The 11,303-nt window shown below is 42.7% G+C and overlaps 1 pseudogene; it reads left to right on the top strand.

Moving 5' to 3' along the window:
• Positions 1 to 1,587: 1,587 nt before the first annotated feature.
• Rpl7-ps20 (ribosomal protein L7, pseudogene 20) lies at positions 1,588 to 9,023 on the top strand (annotated as a pseudogene).
• The last annotated feature ends 2,280 nt before the right edge of the window (positions 9,024 to 11,303 follow it).

Here is an 11,303-nt window from a genome sequence, read left to right as displayed (position 1 = left end):
AATGAGGAAAGCATCTACAAGTATTTCTAGCTCCCTTCATGTTATTAAAAGTACTCGTGTAACCTAGCAACCACCAAGATACAGATATTAAAACAGACACTTCATGATATATTCCAGTACTTTGCCATCCATTTAGCATAAACGTCTACATTCTAATAATTACTCGCTCCTTATTTATGGGAATAATTCTATGTCATTTCCCCCCACTGTCTCTTCCAAACCCCCTTCCCCTTCCCTTAATATTTTGACTTATCTTCTCAGAGGTGAAGTGAGGGGAAAATGAAGTCAGCTCAAAAACAAGCAAGTGTGGAAGGGTGTGTTCTGGCGGGTCAGGAGAAAGTGGTTGGAAGGCACAGCCCTCCAGTCTGACTGTAGTCTTAGATCTCTTCCTTTAGACATGACCAGACTGTTCTCTTTGCAAAGCACAGACACCTCATTGGTTGAAAGCTTTACATCATTTTGCAGTCACTGAGGCCACTGTGATGAACACCTTCTGTCTACTTGTAGTCTCATAATCTATCTGTTCAGGTAGCAGGAATTGGCTAAAATGGTCACGTGACCAACTGTAAAACAATGCAATGAACCTGTGAACTTTGATGTGCACAGAGTGAAAGGGTTGGTACCCTGGCTTGGGGTAGGCAGAAGAGAGTGATGCAAGTAGAGTTAAGGTAAGTTGAAGGAAAGAAGAAAGTCACTTCCCAGGGACTGTGGTCACTGAAGATGATGGTGAAAACAAATCTTTCCAGGAACAGGCAGGCATCTTCATGGGCAAAGTGCTTTCTGTGAAAGCATGAAGGCTTGGGGGTGGAGCCCAGCGCCTGTGCACAAAGCTGAGGGCAGTGGTAACAGCATGTATTGATAATCCCAGCACTCAGGAGAAGAAGAAAGAAGGGTCTACTGGCTACAGACTCAGTGAGCTCCAGGTTCAGTGAGAAACTATGTCCTCCAAAACAAGGTAGAAAGAGAGGCTGAGGTAGAGACCCAATGTTGACCTCTAACCTCTGCATGTATTCATGTGTGCATACCTGCATACACTACTACTGCACACACACACAAAATAACCTAATTTCAGTTTAGTTTAGTTTAGTTTAATTAAACTCTTTCCACCACACTTGTCTTGGGTACTGGGGAATAAAGCACAAGTTTAATAGCAAGAAACTCAAAACCAGAAGAACATAAGGGGCCCGTGAGTTGTCTTAGGGTATAAAGGTGCTTGCCACCAAGCCTCGTGACCTGACTTTGATCCCTGTGTCCAACATAGTACAAGGAGAGGAATAACTTAAGACTCTCAAAATTCATTCTCTGACTTCCACAAGTGTGTCACAGCACTGGCACATCAACACACCACACACACACACACACACACACACACACACACATGTGCACATACACTCAAACACACATGCACTTGTACAAACACACACACACATGGGTACATACACACAAATACACATGCACTTGTACAAACACATACACACAAGCACACACTAATACATACACGTGCATGTGCATGCATATACATACAAATAAACAGTTATTTAAAAAGAAGAAACTCACAATTGTGATAAGATTAACAAAAGAATGAAGATGAAGAATAGAGAAAAGGGAAGTGCTTCCTCCAAGCCTCAGGTAGGATGGCTTCTAAGGGGAGGTAGTGTGTTATGGTGATGAGGAATAAAGATGGTTGAAGTTATCAGCAATACACCATCTTCTAGTCTCTGTTTTTTGTGCAACCAAAGAAGATATACTTAAAGAAGCTTACAGAGCCTTAACTAGGCCAAGAGGAGCCGTCAGTGTGGCACTGCTGCTAAAACTAACAGGCGGCATGTGTTCCAGAACTTCTGCAGTAAGAGACTAACCTTCTGCTTCACTCCAGAGGCCACAGGTTACAAAGCACACATTAACAAATGAGAAAGTGTCAGAAGGCGGAAGATCTCAGAGGTCCTCATGCAGTCAATGTCTCAGAAGTGACTCAGAGGCCTGGAGTGCAGGGGACGGAAGTAAAGAATGATCATATGCATATGACCCTTTCCAAAAACTATCACATCAGCTGGATCATAATATCAGTGCCATGCCCTGGGCACTGGGCTTTTGTGTGACTTCCAAATGAAATCATGGGCGACTTTCCCCAACCCACTCCTGCAAGCACTTCAGTCCCTGGCCACTGACTGGGCACAGGATTCAGCTCTTGGATTCACTTACGGCTTCCATGTTTGTGTTTCTTCCTCCTAAGTGGACTCTCTTGCCTGTTTCTCTTTCTTAGCTCTCTCATCTGTTCAGGATCCTTGAGCTGGAGGAGAAGATAGACAAAGAGTGGCAGTGAACAGCCTGACTGAGACTTAAGAGAAGGAGAGCATGGTATGTGGCATGATTTTCCCACAAGCCTTTCCACCCTGTGACTGGCAAGCAACTGGGATTCTGGCTGTTTCTGAAAAGACTCTGCCTATTAGATCATCTGCCCCGTGTGCAGGATCAAATCATTGTGCTGAAAGCATTGGTTCATGCCCTAGAGAGTAGGCGGATCTAAATACCCAGGAAATACAGGAAGTGGCGGGAGCCAAAGTGAATTTTCACTGGGGCTAAAGATATTTCATTGTGGAAGAAACATAAGACAGTAAACTCATGCGGTTGCATAAAGGGCGACTTCAAACTGTAGAGGCAAAGTAAAGGCTACAAAGAAAACTATGAAAGAGATAAAACCAAGAGCTTTGAGCTTGACTGTAACAATATCACAATGGATAAATGTTGGCACTACATTTGCAAAGATGGGGAGTGATTGTTTTCAAGGCCTGGTGGTGCTCAAAGTTGCCTTTCATAAGCCTGTGGTGCATATACTTAGCTGAAAGAATCGAGGCAAGCTATTAGTATGCACCTGAGAAGCTAGGAATCCTTCTCCGTGATGCCAGCCTATCACCTCCATTTAGCTTCTCCTAACAAGGTCTTACAGAGGTGACACAGACAATATGTATAAATGTGAGTCTTGCTGCCACATGCTCTTACTACAGTGGCTGTCACCAGCTGCTGTGTAGATAGCTCAAGGGAGTGAATTCTGGAAGGATTTTTGAGAATAAACAGTTGCTAAGAGAGTTTTCTCTTCAAGTTTAGTGGTTCCCTATGGGTTTAACCTAATCTGTATGGAGACTTGTAATGGGAGATCCATTGAGAGTAACATTGAAAAGCTAGTATGTATCAAGAACCACCACGGGGGACAACACCATGGTGAGAAACATGACAGGATTCTTGAAATGTGTGCATAACCTTCCTCAGCCGGAATTCTCCAGAGTAGAGGCTCTCAGATGTGTTGATCCTTGACTACTATAAAGCATAGATGACCAGGCCCTTTCCCAGAGTCTCGGATTGTCAGGTATCAGAGTCTGTCTTGAAGATATGCATTTCCAACAAATTGCCCAATGGTGCTGGTGTAGCTTCTCAGAAAACAAAGCAAAACAAAACAAAACAAGCCAGGATGGTTCTAAATATCTTTTGAGAATACTTTTTCTCGACATCAGAATTCTGATTAATTAAAAACAATGCTTAGTTGGAGTTTCTCTGAGGCTAAGAAAGGATTAAGGTACAAGCATAATGGGAGATGATCCCAGAAAGCCATGGAAGGGAAATAAAGGGAGGAAGGAACTGGTAAAAAGTAAAAAAAGGAGGATCATAAATCCACTTACTACTGTGGGTACCTAAACTTTATAGATGGGCAACAGTGAGAAACCAAGTACCTTTAAGTGAATCTCTCTGGGAGTGGTCATGAGGGAGTATTACACACCAAGTTCCACTGACCATTAATAGAGAGCTGCTCTGGGGATGTTGGGTGCTTAGTATATCCATCTGAACATAGTAACTGGCAGAAAGCTCCAGGCCATCATGATTTATTGAGAGATTAAGATACTCCCTACCCCCACACCAATATACCACACCAAGCATATCACCAAGGAGGTGGTTCTTTGCAAACAAACACAAGAATTTTTTCTTGGCTTGCCTTGAGAACCTGGACCCTCTTTCAAGCAGAAGCAGGCTTCTATGTCCATAAGTCATTGTACTTAGGCCAAATAACTAGAAGGTATCATCTATGTCAACAATCCGTTCTCAGATCATAGATGCAAACTAGAGGATTAAAGAAATACAAAGGGATATTTGAGAGATAAAGACACCCATAGTCACTCTTCCTTCAATGATTCTATACAATATAAGTCCCTGCCTACACCCTCTGCCAAGCACCACTCTGAATGTGTTGGCTCAGCTCCAATCTTCTCTCCCACAACACTAGCCTCAGGACCCTAACATGATGATCAGGCCATTGTCCTATTTCAGCAACATTTCATTTCTCCCGATAAAACCCAGATTCCTGTGACCACATTCATCTTTTCCTTTCCAACTGCACCCCTCCTCTCCACCTATAGGAAGTTGAAACAAGTTAACGATGTAGGTCCAGCTGTTGTCTAGGAATCTTTGCACATTCTGTCCTCCCAGTCTAGAACTCCCGTGCTCACCATGAACACAGTCAGACAGCTACCGACTAGGAATCTGAAAGATCAGCCAGCTTGCCTGATAATTGCTCTATTTTAAGGCAACGATTTTTATAAACACCTAACTGCTTAATTGTTTGATTTTTCTCAAGTCTGTTGGCAAGGGGCTTTAAAAAAAAAGATTCCTTCTTTATTGAGAGTGCCACCTAGTGACTCTGCTACATAAAAATCTTCCCAGCTGACTAGCATCCTCTCTTAGGTCACATGAGTGCGTCCAGTTGGTACTGATCAACTGACCTGGCAGCAGCCATATTGGTAGCTGCATGCCTCCTACAGACAGCTCAGCTTCGCTTGTCTGTTTCTATTTTTATTAGCAAAGGAGGAAAAATAGCATCACTGTTTTATAATTGGAAACATGACCTATATATTCTTGGCTGCTCCAACCTTTCCTAGAAGGGGCAAAAAAGTAAAATGTAAAAACAACAGCTTTCTGATCTGTGTACTTAGCACTATTACCTCCGGGTTAATTAAGGACAAAAGAAATGTGGTTGACAGGGAAACAATGTGGGTCAGAGGTAGAAAAGTTGGATTCTAGAAGTCCACGGCTTCCAAGAGGAAACTGAAGAGTAGGCAGCATGCCTGCGGCAGTCACGGGAGTTTTAAATAGCTGGCTCTACTTAAGTGGCTGGGTTAACCTTCTGAACCCAGCATGGGCAGGGGGCAGTTCTGTGAGGCCTGGAAAGCCAGCTCAACAGTTTTAATCCAACCCTTGATAGATGAAGATCCCAGCACCTGCTCGGGTGACCTTAAGCAGAGAACTTAATGACAAAGCAGGAAGAAAACAGCCTCTTGCTTCTGAAAGGCTCTGGGGTAGGGGAAGGTCTCAAGTACAGTCAACAAATAAATGACCCTTCCTTCTTCCTAGAAGTGACTGTAACTGTCCTGTTTCTGGCTTTCCCTGTGGGTCTTTAATGTGGTGGTGCAGCCCCAGAGGACTCTTGAGCTGTTGAAAATACGATCCAACAAAAGTGGATGTGTTCCTCCCTGGTTCCAGGGTCCCCAGCACGATGAGTTTCAGAAGGCAAGAATTCTCTAAACTGAGACTTTCCTCTAAGGCCCCAGGTACCTGTTGGGATTCAGCCTGCCTCCTGGCACTACCCAGTTTGATTCGAACTGATTCCCTACCTTGGAAGATAAGCTATGCAGAGTCTTAGCCAGTCTCAGTTGAAGAGAGGTGTTGAGGGAGATATGGTCAGACCTGCCACCAGGAACAGTTGGCTAGCAAGCTACTCATAGGTCCCTGACTTACGGTCTTTCTTGGTGACAGGTCTTTCCTATCACTTCTTTCTGTGGGATTCTTACAGATTCTACATCCAACCCTACCCAACCACCTCAGCAGTCTTAGAAATGTCACTCTCCGAATTTGCAATGCTTTAGGGAAGTGAACACAGTGACTTCCTGGATTTGCCTCTACAATTCTTCACTCTCTGCTCTTGTCAGAGAGCCTATTAGTGGCTTTCTTTAGCCCTAAGGCAAAAATAAACCTGCCACGAAAGTAGATCATTGACCTTAATTGTAAGGTGACTGACTGGGAAGAAGAACAAAGGTGGCACCTGCTAATGGCCATCGTGTCTACTGTCACACTTCCCAAGCCTGTGATCTGCTCACAGCATAGTTTTACTTGTGTGATGCTTTTCTGACCTCTAGGGATTCTGGTGGGGTTGCCAATCAACTGTCCTGCTCTGTGCCCACACAATTAACCAAGCTTGGACTTCTGCATAGCATACCCTATAGTGAACCAATCCAGAGATGACAAAAATAGGAAATCAACTAATCTTTCCTTTACATATAAAGAATCCTGGGTATTGTAAGCACATGGCTGAGGATCATTTCTTCAGCATCATGGAGGAAGATAATGGAAAATGAAGGCAAGCTCAGACAGGCAGAGAGTCAGAGGAGTGATGCTCTTGTCTTCTGCTGCCTGGATCCCTGAATCTCCCATGCCCTTCCCAATAAGTCTCCCCTCTATTACAGCCTCACTTTTACCTTGTTCTTCTCAGCTAGTGTGATGGGATTGTTCATTTCCTCAATCTCAGATTACCCAGAATCACAAAAACTCCTTGCTTAGTTCTAATATTTCTGTGTGTGCAGTCATCCCTCGGTAGTTTTCACTATCTTGATTTTATACACAGCACAAAATCTCCATTGCTTGGTCTTCCTCCTAACTTTCAAGTTCTTTTGACCCTCTTTCAAAAATAGTTTCAAGAACATGTGCATGTATGTGCATGTTGAATGAAAGTGTATGTGTTGACATGTGTGTATACATATACAGTACATGCATGTAGAGACTGAAGGTTGATAGTGAGAGCCCTCTTCTATTGCTCTCCACCCTATTTTTTCTTGGACTAAAAATAATTTTCATGCAATGTATTATAATCATTGTTTTCCTTCCCCAATCTGCCCCCAGGTCCCTAACCCACCGAGCTCCATATCTCCATGCTTTCTTTCTTTTTCTCTCACTTTGGAAAACATATAAGAAACAAGCAAACAAATAAAACCTCCAGAATTTTTTAAAAGGAAAAAAAGAAAAATCATGAGAAATACATACATACAGAAATGCACACATACAAAACTAAAACTGATAAAAACACTAAATTGAAAACTATAATATATAGGCAAAGAACTAGTAAGATAAAAAGCCCGAACAAAGCAATGTGAGACCAAAAGAATGTACCGAAATATCATTATGTTCAATTTGTGCTAGGTATCAACTGCTGGGCATCCTGCCCTTAAGTATGGATTAGATACACAGTAAGACTTGATTGGAGAAAAACTAAGTTTTCCTTTGCACGCAGATGACAATTGGAGACAGACGTTGGTTAGGGTAGGAGCCTATGTCTACTTTCTAACTCTGTCTTAGTGCTAGAACCATTTCTGCCTTGAACCTGCACAGAGTCTGTGTTTGCTCCCCAAGTCTATGTAAGCTTATATATGCATCAGTCCTGTTGTGTAGAGAAGGCCTTGTTTTCCTCAGGGTCTTCCCCGTTGAATCTTCCAGTCCTTCTGCCTTCTTTTCCAAGGGTTCCATGAGCTCTGGGAGTAGGTACGATGGAGAAATTCTGTTTAGGATCCAGTGTTCCAAGGTCTCTCACTCTTTGCACAGGTCTTTCTGTTATTTTCTATCTACTGTAAGAAGAAACTTCTCCGATGATAGCTGAGCAAGACACAGACCTATGGGTATAGGAAAACTTCTTTGGAAGTTTTATTGGTGTTTTCCTTTAGCAGAACAATTGGGTTTCCCCTAATCTATGACCTATAAAGTCTCAGGTTCTTGACTATCCAATCACTGTTAAGCATGAGCACCATCTCATGGAATGAATCTTAAATGAAATCAGATAGTGACTGGTTGCTCTCACAATGCTTTTGCCACTATTCCACCAGTGTATCTTGCAAGCGAGTCACAATTGTAGATTACAGGGTTGGTAGCTAAGTTGGTAGTTACCTTTCTCCTCTGGTACCATATACAGTATGTCCTAGTGTCCTGAACACTAATCACTAGGACTGGAGGCTCTAGTTAGACACCAGCTCTACCTCTCCATGCTCGATGAGATATATAAGTGTTGCCTTCGGCAATAGGGACTTATTAAGAGTTTGTGGGGAAAGCAACCAACAGGCTTGACAATAACTTCAGTTGTTTTGGGAGTTTCAGTTTCCACCTCAGCTTTTGAGACAGTCTCTCACTGGACCTGGAACTCACTGATTAGGCAAAATTAGAGATTAGCTGCCCAGTAAAACCCAGGGATTTGCTCTCCTTTTCTGGCTGGAACCATGGAGGTGTACCAGAAAAGAAAAATAAGGTTACCCTTGTGCCAGAAACCCTTAAAAAAAGCGGAGGAATTTCGCAGAGTTGAAGGTGAGACGCCTGAGGAAGAAGCTTGCCCTGAAGACACTGCAAAACCAAGGTGGAAGCTCATCTATGAGAAGGCAAAGCACTATCGCAAGGAGTACAGACAGATGTACTGGACTGAGATTCGCATGGCTAGGACGGCAAGGAGAGCTGGGAACGTCTATGTGCCCACAGAACCAAAATTGGCCTTTGTCATCAGAATCAGTGGAGCAAGCCCAAAGATGCGCAAGGTGGTGCAGCTGCTTCATCTTCAGCAGATCCTCAATGGCACCTTTGTTAAGCTCGGCAAGGCTTCAATTAGCATGCTGAGGACTGTGGAACCGTACAGTGAATGGGGGTACCCCAACCTGAAGTCAGTAGATGAGCGCATCTACAAGCGAAATTAATAAAAAGCAGATTGCCTTGACAGATAATCCTTGATTGCTCGATCTCTTGGTAAATTTGGCATCATCTGCATGGAGGTTCTAATTCATGAGAGCTATACAGTTGGGAAATGCTTCAAGGAAGCCAATAACTTCCTGTGGCCCTTCAAACTATCTTCCTCATGAGGTGGAATGAAGAAAAAGACAACTCACTTTGTAGAAGATGGAGATGTTGGTAACAGGGAAGACCAGATAAACAGGCTTATTAGACAGATGAACTAAGGTGTTTCCCATGGTATTTTTATAATCTGGTCAGTTAATAAACAGTCACAGCTTGGCAAAACAAAAAAAGACCTAGGGACTCCCTTGTTTCTTCTTCCCCACCAGTGGGGTTATAGGAGCACACAAGAGGGCTGGCCTGACTTTCATATGACTGCTGGGGATTCAAACCCAGATTTTCATCTTTGTATGGCTCACCAAAAACCACTCTTTTGATTTGTGTCTAGATCTAATACAGATCTTCAGAGAGCAAATACTGACCATGAGTAGCTAGACCAGTGGTTCTCAGCCTTCCTAATACTGAGGCCCTTTAATGAAATTCTTTATATTGTGGAGACCCCAAACTATAAAAGATTTCATTGCTATTTCATAACTGTAATTTTTCTCCTGGTATGAATCATAATATAAATATATGATATCATGATATCTGATATCATGATATCTGATAGGCAGCCCTCAAAAGGGGTCATGACTCACAGATTGAGAACTGCTAAGCTACACTAACCAAGGCCACTAATCTCAAAGTCACCTCTGTGAGTTGCTTCTGTCTGCATAGCACAAGGAGAGCAACAGATATACTATGTGTGTACACTGGTGTGTACACTGTTCATGCTAGCAACTGAGACTCAGTTCATGCACTCAGATCTGAATTTTTAGAAGTCCTGTTGCTGTGAGTTGTGAGAAGATTATGCAATTTTTAGAACCCTAAACTAACACATCAGATATAATAATTGCACACTTTAACTTCCCATGAATAACTGCATCTAGTTTAAGTGTGCCTTTTGGCAAAGCCACAAAGATCAAGGAAAATATGCCTTAATGACCAATTTTCATAAAAACAGCTCTGGAAAAGCTTTGGAATGCAACATATAAAATGCAATTTTATTTTTCCATCTTTCCCCAGGTTTCAGGTGGCACAGGCAATCTGATAGGCTTAGGATGCTTTATCTAGGTCACTGGCACATGTCTGCCGGAGAATCATTTTCCAGGAGGCTTTTGCTGAGGAAATGAACATATCTAAAATGTCAAGTTTTTTTTTTTTTTTTTTTGGAGAGGCTTGTATTCAAGTGGGAGAAATAGACATTTGTCTTCTAAGCTGTATTAGCTATGTTGGTTCCGTTTCAACATGTCTTCAACTGAATGATAATTACAGAGATGACCACCAAAGCTCCCAGAGTATTACACAGCCAAAATTTGTATGGAGTGGTGATGGCAAGGGGCAAATCTGGGCTCCATTTACAGTTCAAATGGACCCTTTATAGATTTATGCCCAGGGGCATGTCATTTATTGTTTAGTTGATGCTTCCCAGAAATGGTGTGTGTGTGTGTGTGTGTGTGTGTGTGTGTGTGTGTGTGTGTGTGTGTGATTTCTATGTGGCTTACAGCTGGTGCGTTTCTAGTTATCAATAATAGAACTCTCAAAATGTCTCTAGAGGCAGACCCAGTGAAAGAAAATAAGGAGGAAAGATGGTCAAGGTTGTATACCAGAGTCCTCTTTATGTCTAGACAATGCTCCAGTGCCCTGAGTCCTGCTAGGTGGTCAAATACAGTAGCAACTAGAGCAGAGAGTCCTGATTTCATGGAGTTTATACTAAGCTGGTGAGGAAAAACATACAAATGGCTAGTCAAGATTAGTACTGCTAAAAGCAAACCCAAACATGCTGAATGGGGAGACAGAAGAATGGGGAGAGAAAGAAAGATAGAGAAGAAGGAAGAGAGAAATAGAAGGAGGGATAGAAGGGAGAAGGAACAGGAGACTGAGGAGAGGGAAAGATGATATGTTATTTTTCAGTGACTCAAGGAGACAATTGGACAGGAACCTGTAGCAAGTAGAAAGCAGCCCAAGGAAGAAGTCTACATTTGTAGACCCAAGGTACAAGCTCTCAGGTGAGCAACTTGCCCAACAAAGTCATGTACTGTCATCTCCCACCCTGCCCCACATCCCTGCTTGAATCAAACTGTACAAAGTCCTCTAGAACTTTCCATCCTCTTAGGCCCTGCACATCTGGCCTGGCTTTATCATGGTACACAGTACCATTGTCTCGTGGTATGGAGTCATTCAAGACCATGTGTCAGAGCTTTTGTCTTCTAATATATGACTTCAGACTTTTATTCCTGTGCTTACTGAACATTAACTCGATTCACCCAAAATCAGAGCACTGAGATCCCACTCAGGGATTCACTCATGGGATAAACACTTGACCAAATGCTTTACTAAATGAATCACATCTGAAACCACTTTACCAACCAGCATAGCATTGAGCTCTAAGAACTTTTATGGTA

Source organism: Rattus norvegicus, chromosome 1 (assembly GCF_036323735.1).
Source record: "Rattus norvegicus strain BN/NHsdMcwi chromosome 1, GRCr8, whole genome shotgun sequence".
Taxonomy (NCBI): Eukaryota; Metazoa; Chordata; class Mammalia; order Rodentia; family Muridae; genus Rattus; species Rattus norvegicus.
This window is presented reverse-complemented; position numbering and strand designations above follow the sequence as displayed.